This window comes from Melopsittacus undulatus, chromosome 7, assembly GCF_012275295.1.
Source record: "Melopsittacus undulatus isolate bMelUnd1 chromosome 7, bMelUnd1.mat.Z, whole genome shotgun sequence".
NCBI lineage: Eukaryota > Metazoa > Chordata > Aves > Psittaciformes > Psittaculidae > Melopsittacus > Melopsittacus undulatus.
The window spans coordinates 72,355,003-72,365,823 of NC_047533.1; the positions used below are offsets into that span (position 1 = coordinate 72,355,003).

Sequence of the window (10,821 nt, forward strand, 5' to 3'; positions counted from 1 at the left end):
TGCTACAGCATCACCACTCTGAGGTAAAGGAGCTCATCTCTTGTGCAAAACGCTGTTGTGTGCTCATGGAGTTGTAAACAGTGAGAAAAAGGAGGCAGAGCATCTGAGGTGCTGGACATGGGCAGGACACGTGGGGTTTGCCATTGCTTACGGTGTTTTGAGAAAGCTCTGCAAGCAAGTTTTACAGTGCAGTGATGTCTGCAAGGCAGCATCTTGCAGATCTGATGCTGTTGGATTGGAAGAGCCAAGGTAGGAAGGCAGCTGGAGTGCTGCAGAAGGTGCTGTGTGGCAGAGGACAGCTCGAGGGGCTCAGGTCACGGAGCCCAAAGGCAGCATCAAGAAATGGGCAAGCAATGAGCTGGTGAGAGGCACTGAGGAGTTGATCAGCAGCTGTGTCTATATTAGCAAGCAGAGATCATAGATGAAAGCAATTGCTATGGAGGCCCTGGCAATAAGAGTGTGTGGTCCAGGGCCTTTGTTTTCCCGTGGGCTTGGTCTGGTGCCTGGGATCAAATATGCCTAAGCAGAATGAGCTCTGAAGTGGAGAGGAGCAGGTGGTGGCTTCAGAAGTGGACTACCGGAAAGCTAAGGAGGGCACAGGTGAAAGATGCTCCAAGTGCCTGGTGCATTTGGAAAGGGCTGGGGGCCTTTTCTCCTGGAGCTGTCTCTCTCCCACATTTCCTGGAGAGGGCTCAAGTAGCTGAGTAGCTGGTTTGCACCCTTGTGGTCACAAATAACCTTCTGAAATGGTTCCATACCACTAGGAACCAAGTACACCCGGTCTCTGGAGGCCACAAGTTCATGGTAGTCTGGTGGTCCCGTCATCCAATGCCTGAGGTGAACTGTGTTGCAGACAGCCTGTCCTGTTCCTGTTGGTCTCAGAAGCCAGTCACTGGTTTTCCAGTTTGCTGCACCGGAGAGGGGAATGTGTTTGTGACACTGCATCCGCAAGGCAGGCGGTTCAGTTGGCTGGGAGTTGAGAGTTGCTTGGTCCCAGAGGTCTCAGTGCAGGAGCTGAGGTTAAGAACGCACCAAAGACCTGCTGCGTCTCAGTTGGTGCACCTGAGCTGCTTCAGTTTCTTCTCCAGGAAACGGGATTCAGAAGACTTTCAACTTGTCTCCTGTGAAACACGAGGGTCTGAGAGGAGCTTCTGCCAAAGGCTGGCAAGGCTGTTTAAGCAGGCTTCTAGGGTGCTCTTTAAGCAGGCTGCTGCTTTTCCCTGTGGAGCTCCATGGGCAGGAACTTGTAAATCACTGTACAGTTTCCTTCCGGGATTTCCAGGCCTAGTTGTCACCAGCACAATAAGTACCCAGTGAAGTCTAGCATCTATTTGCAATGCACTTGCCAACTACTCTACTGGGTGACAGAGCATGTGTTGAGAGCTCCTTGGCAAGGGTTTTAAGAGTTCCCGAACTTCAGCAATGAACTATTTCAGTCCTGATTTGCAATAAAGAAATGGGAAGCATTACAAAAGTTTAAGTGAGCTACACAAAAACCGTAGAATTGTGAGTAACTGGATGGCAGAGGTGAAGAGCTGAGAACTGTGTGCAGAGGATGGGGGGCTGAGGTCATGTTATACCACGGGATCCTCTGCAGGGTTCTTCTGCATGGGATTCTTCAGCAGGGAGAGTCACCCGCTCTGTTTCTGATCCTGGATGCTCTGGTTTTCTTGTACCGCCTGTGGTTTGCTTGCTCCTTGCTTGCACAAGAGAGCTGAAGTGAACTAGACTGCAAAGTTAACGGAGGGCCCAGATCTCTCTCTTTGTGTTGCAGCCCTTTCTCTGTGGATCCCTCCATTGGGACTCTTGGCGTTGGAGAAGCGATGCAAGTCACGGTGGAATTTCACCCACCAAAGACCGGTGTTTATACAAGTCCCATGATTGTTCACTATGACACTGGTAAGTGCTTGGTGCACCCTCGGTGTGTCCTTCCAAAGAGAGCAGTGTCTGCCATCATCGTCTGATGGCTTCATTGTCCTGTTGAATCCCTTCTGCAAGACTCCTTCACGCTGGGTAGAGCAAAGCTTCCATGCTGGCTGCCAGATATTGCTGTGCTGGAATATTTCAGCCTGTAACAAGGCAGCAGATCTTCCTAAGCACAGTGCACAGGGGGTGATGGGGAATATTCTGGGTGCTCTGTTGGGGAAGAAGGCATAGCAAGGAGCCTGGTTGAAAAGGAGATGGCTTTTAACGTGTGAGAGAGCTGTCTGAAGAGCCTGCAACTTGTCCCATAGAGCTCTGCTGACTGGTCATTGCTTTTCATCCCAATGTGTTGTGTTACAGTTCCTGGCAAGGCCTTTGAGGTAGAGACCCTCTTCTTGTGATGTGATGCATGGGTACAGTGAGTGCTGTACCACGCTGAGGTCTTGTGACTGTGAGGAGCAGTAAGTGTGGCAGCAGTAGCCATTAGGGTGCTCTGAGCATTGCTGTAGCCTGGGAGTGATTCTGTAGAAACCCCCTTGTGAGCAGCAGTTATTTAATGGTGAGGTTTAGGAAGAAGCTGCTGCTAGGGCTGGAGTCAGTAATGTGAGGGTGTATTGATGTCTGAAGGTAGGTGGTGAACAGGACCTTGCAGAAACCCTTGGGAATGGCTGTGCTGCTGTGCGTGTTGCTCTGATGCTGGAAGTCTCCAGCTTTCCAGCGGACACTTACCCTAGTGAAGGGACTCACTTCTCCAGTGGTGAAGTGGTAACAGCAGCACATTTGACAAGGGAGAATGTGCTGGCAGTGGTGAGGCACTTGGGTGTGAGAGCAGCAAGGAGCAAAAGAAGGAGTTGTCAGATGGATCCGAGGGCCCCATAGCACCCTGTTGAGTGCAGAGCTCAGCACAGAAGCTGCTCTGTACTTGCCATTGTTCTTTCTGCCCTTGTCCATTTCATTTCAAATGCTCCCGCTTGGTTTCTGAGATGAGAGCTATGGCCAATATTTGAGGAGCAGGAGATGAGGATGACACAAGAGTGGGGGCATCTCCTGCCTGCAGGAGAGCCTGGGCAAGCCATGACTGAGTTGGGGCTCCTCAGCGTCACTGAGTGACTTGGGTGTAGAATTCCCTATGACCTGAGTGGCATGGCAGCCCAAAGGGCACCCGGGCACATCTGCAAAGTCTCACTGTAAATGCTGTCACCTTGGGGATAAATCTCCACAAACACCCCCCAAAATAAGGTGCCTAAGGTGGTGCCAGGACATCCTCATGCTATCTCATGTGCAGCTGTCAGGATACGATAAATGTCCTGATCTGGGGAACTGCTGATGCAGCTCAAAACTGCAGCTCTTTCTCCTGTTGCCTGCAGATTGCCCCGTTCCTTGTACTTCCATCAGCAAGTGAGATGAGCCAAGACTTTGCCTTTGCTTTGTTCCAGGTGAAGATGTTCACAAAAGCCTCTGTGGAACAGCTGTAAATGCCGACATCAGGCTTGACAAGAGCTCCTTGACAGTTGAGAAGACTTCCCTCACGCTGTCAAAGCAAAGTTCCCTGGTCATCCACAACCAGAGTGGCATCACGGCCCACTTCCAGTGGAAGCGTTTTGTTGATGAGGAAGAGGAGGAGCGGCAGAAGCTGAGGTTTGTTTGAGAGATTCCTCCCAGCAAGATAGATGCACCAGGGGAAAACTAACACACAGCCTCAGAGGGCTCTTGGGGCTTTTGAAGGGATTAGGGCAGACAGAGCCATGCACAGCGTGGAGCTTAACCCTTGCCATTCCAGTCCCACCCGTGCTACAGCTGAGGATGATGTTTTGGGGAGAGAAGGTTGATTGCAATCACTGGCTTGCCTCAGAGGGCAAATTCACGTTTGGGAGCCACAAACTATTGAGTTCAGAGCTGCGTGCACTGCGGAGGGTCCATGAGGCTGAGGCAGGTGTCAGCACTCGGTACCTGGGACTGCACTGAGCAGTAGCACTGAAGAGCTGCAGGTGGCACAACTCTTATGATACTCAAGCAGTTTGTTCTTTGCTAAGGTGTCAGGCTCCTTTTCCAGCCACACGCAGGATACAGTGCTCGGTTGGCCCAGAAGGTGGAGGCCGTCCTGCTGTAGGCTGGGGAATTGCCTTCCAGTGTCCTGGTTTCTGGCCCAAGGAGGTGTTTCTGGCCTTGCTCCTCAGCTGGGCAGATGTGGAGGGGGAGGGCTGTGCAGGGAAGGGAGGGCAGCCAGGACTTGGAAGTGCTTTTGGGCTTCAGCAACCTGTGTCCTGGTGGTGAGAGATGGGGCAGGTTCTTCCAAGGGTGCCTCTGGTGAAGCTTTGAAATTGCCATTTCAGGCAGCAGAGAAACACTGACAGCCTGGGGGGATGAACTGGAAATGAGACTTAAAAGCTTCTGTGACTTGGGGAATCCTTGTGCAACTTTTCAGGCTCCCAGTAAGGAGCAGCCACTGTGCAGCACTGCTCCCCTCTCATCTCCCGCTTGTGATCTCTAACCACTAGAATGATTTCTGCTGCAACCAGCAATAAAGGCAGAGGTTAACTGCATTGCAGCTCTGCAGAGGAGGCCAAAATGAGGGAAAAGATGAGGTGGTTCAAGTCTCAGCGTAGGGTTTGCATTCAGAGATGCTGACTTCTTTCCTGGGTGATGCTGGGCAAAGTCCCTTCCTCTCTTGGCACCTCTGTTTTCATGCACAGAACCCCCTTTGTGTCACTGAAGTGGTGGGATGCCAAACCCATTGGTTTGCTTTGGAAGTGCACCGGGATCCTCTGGCACAAGGCAGTGCAGATACTGTCTCCTCATCCCTGTTGGGTGCAAAAGGGAAGGGGAAAAGTGTGCTGCTGGTAACGTGCAGCTGAAACCTGGTTGCTTCTCCCCTCCCAGTGCAGGAGGCTTTTTCTTGAGGGCTGCCAGCTTTAAGAAACCTCTGATGAGCTTGTCAGTGAGGAGTAAAACTCGCTGCTGTGCTGGGAATAATGGGATCCATGGGGGAGCCTGTGTCTCAGGGTCAGCCCCATGCTGAGCTGCTGCTCTTCCTCGCCAAGTGCTTTGCTGCTCATGCACAGACACAACAGGCTCTGCAAATCTGCTGCTTCTTCAATGATCTCCTTGGTTTGTCTCTCCCATGGCACAGGCTGCAGAGGCAGGAAGAGGACAAGCTGGTTGATGTTCCTAAGGAGCAGGGGGTGGTCCCCCCTCTCAGAGAACACCCTTCCCTTCCCGTCTGCACCTCCCAGAGCCAGGGGACAGATGTGCAGGGAGACTCCACGCCTTTCTGCAGTGATATTTTCACCATTGTGCCCATGGTAAGTGATGGCTGAGAACCTCCCTTCCTGCTCCTCGCCCTTCTCCTCTCTGAATGAGGTCCCTTGGCAGATCTCACGTCAGCTGCTCAATGTGCCAAGAGAGGAGACATCAGGTTTCTGGTGAGGCTGGGGGCGCTTGTTGCAGAAAGCATTTCTGAGCAGCAGCAAGAGCCGACCCCAGGCTGGGCTCTGCTGCAAGGGCTGTGACTCAAGGGCACTTCATGAGTGTCCTCACAGTGTTCAGAGGTATGTTACTCTCTGTAAGGACACATTTCCATGTAGCGCATAGGGGTGAAGAAAGGCCACTGGTGCACTGTTAGTTCACATCCTGACCTGCAGAATGAAATGATCTCCTGTGGAAAGGAGTCCAAATTGAGCCCAAGTTTAATCGGGGGGACAGCAATCCATTCCTAAAACCTGGATGTATACCACATATGAGTGTCCCTTCCAGTGCCGTCTGTGAGCCTGGACACGAGGCTGGCAGGTTTAAACAAGCTTTTTGAGTTCTACTGCAGATAGGTAGAGAAAACTGCTCACTTTCCTGGTGATGCAAGCAAAACCCCCATGTCCTTCAATCAGCCAGAGCCGTTGCTGTGGGTATTCACATGGTCTGAGCTGAAGAATGGCTGCTGTCTGAGCAGTGCAACATCCCTTCTCATCTTGGAGTGAAGCCTGGAATAATCCCAACCTCTTCTTTCTTTTCCAGTGGGTGAAACTAGTTTATGTTTTGATTTTGTTTTTGAGGAAGGGGCTGCTGTTCTCTTCTTGCTTGCTCCTGCAGCGCATGTAAGGCTGAGAGCCACCAGTGCCAGCACAAGTGCGGTCTCACAGCACTGTAGCTGGCAGCAGCACGATGTGAGCAAGAGACTGTGTCAGAGCAGCAGGGATATTGGGGAGAGTGGGAGCTGCTGAGCTGAGCCTTCAGAGCATCCTGTGGTGTGTGAGCTGGTTCTGGAGTGTGCCCCAGGGCTCCTGCTTCATTCCAGTTGCTGTGTCTCCACAATGAGCTTAAGCTGCTCTTGAGCTCCTGAGATGCATTAAGGGGAGGTCTGGAATTGTGGCTGAGTCCTGTCCACATCAAGATGTGATGATGCAGAGACGTGAAGTGTAGCTTGGCCCCAAGCTGTGAGTGGAAACCTTTCCTAAATGGTCGTGTTCCTGTTACATGGTTTGCTCTAGGGCTGAATCAAAGCAGGCTCCTACAGGAGTCTCTCCCCTGCTGTCTTGTGCAGTGTTATCAGTCTCTTGATTTCCATGAATTCCATTCTTTATGGAACAATCCTTTTCCCATGGAGAGTCTTGCTCTTGAGCCTGTTAAGTGTTGGGTCAGTTCTCTTGGGATGGAGGATATGAATGCAAGGCTCCAGTGGGGGTGCTGTATCAGGATTGTTCCTGAGAGCTGTGCTGATCCCTAGAAAAGGAGAGGCTTTAGTGCTAGCCCATAAGCTTGTTCCTCAGGTGCCTTAGAGAAGTGTAATCTGGCTGTGCCCTGGGACCCAGCAGCACCTTGGATGTATGGAGATGTGTCCCTTGTGAGGATCGTGGTGCCTCACTGGATGGCTTTGTGGTGCTTGGTGGCCAGCAAGGCATCATCCCTGGCAAGGGGGTGTGTGTGCTGCACCCTCCTCTGATTAGCTTGTAAAGGAAGCAATGGCACGTGCCCAAAGCTCTAAGCTCCCTCCTGCACTAGTTAAAGAGTGTGTACAGAATGATGCCAGCAGTCAGTGTGGTGTCGGTATGGAGCAAATCATGCCCCCAGGGCCTTGGGCACTCGCAGTAACCCTGCTGGGCTCTCCTTTGCACTCCTCACTGTTTGAGATGCACCTTTGCAGTGTTCTCCAGGTTCTTGCTGAAGCTGTACTTTTTGGTGCAGTGGCAGCTCAGGGTTGTGATGTTGAGTTTGGGTTATCTGGGGCCGGGATCAACTGCAGAGTCAGACAGATGCCTTGAGGCCCTGAGCCAGCTCCAGCTGCCCTGGCTAAGGAATGGGGATGCAGGAATGGGAGGAGGCCGGGGCAGCAAGGGCTTTGTGTCATGGGCAGTGTCTCCTGTCCCACATGGGGACTTTGTGCAGGTTTTGAGAAGAATCCAAGTGACTTTACTCTTTCAGAGTTTGCAGTTACTGGCGGTTGGTGTTTGAAAGGGTTCTTCTCTGCCTGTCCTTGCCTGTGTTGTCCTGACTCAGAGCAGGTTGTGCATCAGGGAACTACTTGCAGCTGCAGGCCAATAACTTCCCATGTTGTAGCTCTTTAATTTTTGTGGGGCTGTCCTCTAAGCTGTCAGTGCTGTGTCAGTGGCAGAACCGTAGCTAGTAAATACTGATGCTGCAGGAGTGCTGGAGGCTCCAGTCAGTTCAAGGCTCTTCTGGACAGATTCCTGAGAATAGCCAAGAGCAGAGTGGAATCAGAGCCTGGCTGTGCTGATAGAAAAATGACTCTGTTGTTTTTATCTGCTTCCGTCAACTCAATATTGAATTCCTGTAGAGCGTTATTACGGTTGCCAGAGGTGTAGCTACTTACGTCAAGTGTATTTGTAATGCTAGGGGCTGAAGGGCTGTACGAGGTGCCTTTGCTTAAGGCAGTTGGAGGAAGTGAGAGCCTATAGAAACCAGGGGTGCCTGCTGAAATGTGTGACAAGGCTTCCTGGGCCTGAGCACCAGTGCCAGGATCCTGTGGGAGAGCAGCAGAGAGAGAAGACCCTGAGGAAGCAGCAGACAGTTGCAGAAACTGGTAGTGTGGCCCAGACTTAAATCCCTGAGCCAGAGCTCAGTCTCTTCTGAGGGTAACAAAAGCCCCTTCCGGGCGCCAGTAAAGGCGAGGGACTTTGGAAGGTGTTTCTGCAGCTGCTTCCAAGCTCTCCTCTAAATTCTGTTGACAAGTGTTGCTTGCTCCTTGCTCTTTGCTGATGCTCTAAATAAAGGCTTACAGGGCTGTAGTGGCAACAAGAATGTGCTGTTTGAAGATAAATGGTTTGCTGTCACTTCTGTTTCAGGAGGGAGATATCTTGCCAAATTCTTCACTTGAAATCAAGGTGATCTTTAAGCCCAAAGAAGCCAGAGTCTACCAAGAGGCAGCCTACTGTGACATCTCAGGTACAGCTCCTTCCTCCTGCTCCTGTTCCCACAGAGGAGGTACAAACACTCTTCCAGCCCACTGGGATCTCGTGTAGCTCTGGAGGGCTCAAGAGGACAGTGCTGGCACATGCTGCTGTCCCTGCGGTTCCCGGTGGTCTCCTGTCTGAGGCCAGGGCTCAGGATGCCTGGCTCTGGCTTCCTGACCCCAGAAGAGACAAAGCAGTGAAGGAATAAGCTTTCCTGGCATGGGTTTGCCAGCATTTGCAACACACACAGCTTTAATGAAGGAGCACCAGGAGCCTGTAGACCATTTACCTCCAAGATGAGTCTTGGTTGCGTGGCTCTCTCCTCCTCCTGGTGCTGTTCGCCTTGTGTGCAGAGTAGAATGGGATGGCAGTGAGATCTCGTCCAAAATTTGAGCCAGGATTCAGGCTTCAGTGGCTGAGAGCAGCTTTCAGACTGAAGATCTTGTGCTCTGTCATCTCTAGCAAATCTGAGGGAAAGAAGCCACCCTGGAGTTTGGCTGTAAGCCTTGAGGTCTCGGTTGCCTTTGCACCAAGGGCTGTGCACGTTAGCAGTACATGTCTGGCTTATGTGATCTGCTCAGTGAGAGGGCTGGTTTTCCAGGGCTGGAGGGATGAGACAAGGGGTGATGGGTTTGAGCTTAAACAGGGGAGATTTAGTTTAGATATCCAGAAGGAATTGTTTGCTGTGAGAGTGGTGAGGCACTGGAACAGGCTGCCCAAGGAAGTTGCTCCGTCCCTGGCAATGTTCAAGTTCAGGCTGGATGGGACTTGGAGCAGCCTGGTCTAGTGGAAGGTGTCGCTGTCCATGGCAAGGGGCTGGAAGTGGATGATCTTGAGGTCCTTTCCAACGCAAAGCATTCTGTGGTTCTCTGAGACACCATCCCAGGGGGTTGGTTAGAAATGAGAAACCAGCCCCAAGGCTGATCTCCTGAGGGACGAGATGGGTCCCGTATCTTCTCCTGGAGCATCTGGAGGTGGTTCCATGCAGGCCAGGGACCGGCAGCAGCACTGAGACAACCTGGAAAGTGCTGGGTAGCAGAAGGAATTGCACTCACAGAGATTTCCCTCCACAGGCTGTGAGACCAGGCTGCCCCTGTGCATCAGCGGGGAAGGCGTCGGGCCCCAGGTGGAACTCAGCTGCGACCAGCTGAGCGTCGGGAAGGTGTTTGTTGGCTCAAGCCACAGCTGTGGGGTGAGCAGGACGGGTGGCAGGGCATGGGGTGGATCCGGATGGCTCGTGGGCAGCAGTGAGCCTGGTGGAGGTGTGGGATGGGTCTGAATCAAGTTGGTGGTGCTGAGCAGGTCCTTGCCACTGCAGGTCAAGTGGAGTGCTCTGTGTCAGGGGAATAAGGCCAGAGTGGCTCTGTTTGTGTGAAGTTATCCCTGCTTTGCATGAAAAAGCCCTGAGGCAGAACTTGTCCTGTTGTATTTGGCAGCAGCGCTCAGCATCTTCTGCCTTTTACAGATGTTAATTGCTAAAGTAGAAAAGAAGTGAGCCTTCAGTAAGTAAAGAGGATTCTTCATGTATTTCCATGTTGCTTTCTTGCTGCTGCTGCAGGTTCTCCTGCTCAACAGAGGAGTTCCTGAGGCTCCCTTCAGCATGGTGTATCCGGAGAGAGCTCTGGACTCCTGCTACGAGGTGGCTCTGTGTGGGGAGGCCTCAGGCATCAGCTACCTCCTGGACACCACCGAGATCGACTGCGGGCTGCAGGTACCGCACGCTGCTCTTGTCAGAGCTCCTTGTCTCCAGCCATGACCGGTGGGCTGCTGCCCCCCCGGGTCGAGGGCTCTCCCCCCTTCCCAGCTGCTCTGCTGGCTCTGTGGCTCGGAAGTCCAGCGTTTGGGTGATAGCTCCAAGCTGGTGTTTAATGGCCATCTCCAGCCCAGCCCAAAGCTGGGAATCCCTCCTCTTGGAGGGAACTAATGCTGCCTCCTGGGACAGGCAGGATCCCAGTATTGCTCTCCAGAGGGATGTGTCCCTCAGATGTCCATCCGCTGATGGGCTCCTAAAGCCAGAGGTGCAAGGAGATGCTCTCTTTTAATGCTCCTGATTCATCGGCCAAGGAGGCAGCTGACTTGGGCTTGCAGTCACTGTAGCTGGATAGAGTGTCCCAGAATAACCCTCACTGTACTTCTTTCCAGTTACAACCCCACAGCTGTTTCCAGCTGTTGGCCGTGTGTGCGTTGCCCTGTCCATCTCCATTTTGGCTTGTATTTTGCCCACAAATACTAGTGTGCAGGAGCCTTTTCTCCTTAAATGCCTCAGTGTCTCCTCCTGTGTTTCAGCTCGCTGTTGGGTGACACCTTCAAGTGCAGAGGGCTTGTGTCCCCTACTTGGTTTCTTCCTGATCTTTCTGTGGTTGTAATTGCACCTCTGCCACAAATACCTGTCCCTGTGTAGGGCTCAGAGGTACCCTGCAGTCACGGGTTGCCCGGGTTAACCCAGAGAGCCCAGTGCCCATCTCTCCTGTGCGCTCCCTGCTTCTGGGCTGTGTTC

The 10,821-nt window shown here is 52.4% G+C and overlaps 1 long non-coding RNA gene across 1 annotated transcript; it reads left to right on the top strand.

Annotated features, from left to right (window-relative positions):
• The first annotated feature begins 5,198 nt into the window (after nt 1–5,198).
• LOC117436524 (uncharacterized) lies at nt 5,199–9,459 on the top strand. Its single transcript, XR_004549860.1, has 3 exons — nt 5,199–5,225; nt 8,217–8,316; nt 9,398–9,459. It is a non-coding gene; the product is annotated as an uncharacterized lncRNA (long non-coding RNA).
• The last annotated feature ends 1,362 nt before the right edge of the window (nt 9,460–10,821 follow it).